This window comes from Cupressus sempervirens, chromosome 3 (genome assembly GCF_028749045.1).
Source record: "Cupressus sempervirens isolate cs-2001-9-10 chromosome 3, ASM2874904v1, whole genome shotgun sequence".
NCBI classification, from domain to species: domain Eukaryota; kingdom Viridiplantae; phylum Streptophyta; class Pinopsida; order Cupressales; family Cupressaceae; genus Cupressus; species Cupressus sempervirens.
In genome coordinates, this window is record NC_143120.1 from 1,120,782,933 (window position 1) to 1,120,784,890 (window position 1,958).

Here is a 1,958-nt window from a genome sequence, read left to right on the forward strand (position 1 = left end):
ATTTTCAACTCATGTTTCAATATCTCATTTTCTTTCTTGAGGGTTCTTACTTCATCACTATCACTAATCTTCTCTTTTGATTTCTTTCTAGATTTCAAGTGATCAATCTTCTCTTTTAGTTTACCAATGTAATATTTTGCATCTTCATCTAAATTCTTCTATAAGAAGATCAATTTGCTCAAGAGCATTTTCAAGATTTCTCTTTAACTGTTCCATATCTATAGGGATCTTACTCAAGTAGTTAAGCCTCTTTTGAGTAACTACACTCTAATATCAATTGTTAGAAATAGATAATACTAAGAGGGGGTGAATTAGTATTCTACAAACTTTTTCCCACAATTGGATAATACTAATTACTTTGTAACATGTATAAGAAAGTAAACCAATAATGATGGATAGTAAATATAACCATACAAAAAGAGAACTCATAACACCATTATTTTTTAACTAGAGAAAAGTTGGCTTGAGAAAAACCCTAGTAGGGATGGTACTTACAAGATGATCCACTAAACAAAAGAATTTGGTTAAGGATATTGACCCTATTAGGAGTCTATTAAATATAGATAGTGTCTTGAGTCCTTATCAGAGGACTAGGCCTTATTAAAAACCTCAACCCTATTAGGAGCTACTTCAACCCTGTTAAGAGTTGGTAGTACAATTACAATGTATGCAAGATGATCCCATTGAACAAACATGCAATATACAATTAAGCTTCTTTACAATAATAGATATGCATTTAATACTATCTCACTGCTATAATTCACAATTCCTCTGATCATACATCAGATCTCACATCATGCATAGCTCACATATCACATATACATCCTTCACATTAGTTTGCATGTCCTTACATTTCACACTTAGTTGCATAAGATATGATCTTTAGTTATACCTTGCATTATAGAAAATACTTTGTCATATCGGCCTTGATACTTTCACACATTTGGCTAATTATAAAATTAACTCAAGGTTAACATCTAGGATGTCATCCCATCATATTTAAGTAATTATTTTATTACCAAAATAATTCCTTGAGCCATAATACTCAATCTACTATTGTGTTATGTTCTTCCTTACTAATTACCTGTATTGGTAAATCCTTTGTAACTATTGTAGTACTATCCATACACATAGGCACACTGGCACACATCATCATGACACTATCAACTATCCTTCCTTAACTACATATGTGTGAACTCTGGCTCTATCATTCATTCTCATAGAATCTATCTATGTGTTGATTCAATTTGTCTAACACTTATACATTTTTCTATCTCTGATCACACAATGAAATACCAAAATATATGTTGTCAGACAACAAAAAATTGACTAAGTACTCAACTGACTCAACAATATTGCTAACATGATCAAAATAAAAAAGGCCATAGTACACCGAGTGACTAGTTATCCTACCCTAGATTGACCAAAGAGCATAAGGAGTGTAGTAAGGAATGAAATTAAGAAATTAATCAAATGAAAGTAGAATGGTAGAGGCATGTAAATTGATAGAATTAAAGATCCTGTAATTTATTTCGGAGTTCATGTGATAGCACACAAATTTTACCAATCCAGAAAATTGAACAATGTGTCATGCATGGTAGTAGACTTGGGCTACAAAATTGTCAAGAAGGATCATGCTTAAGACTTTCCTAAGCTACAACTGCAAAAACTAAGAAAAAACCTGGAAGCTATAAGGAAGGCAAAGAATACATCATGTATGTTTGGATCTTTTCTAGTACATGTATATTTTTCTATTTATATAACTCATTTCCTGCGATTGGGATAGTAGCATGGGATAGGAACTGGCCTACTATGGAGTAATTAAATGACTTAATCAATAGGCTAGGAGAAATTTTTGAAGCTATAATGGATAATTATTTTGAAGAATTCAAAATGAAAATGAAAAATAGAATGAGGATTCCCAATTTAGTCATAGATAAATATTATGATGAGATATG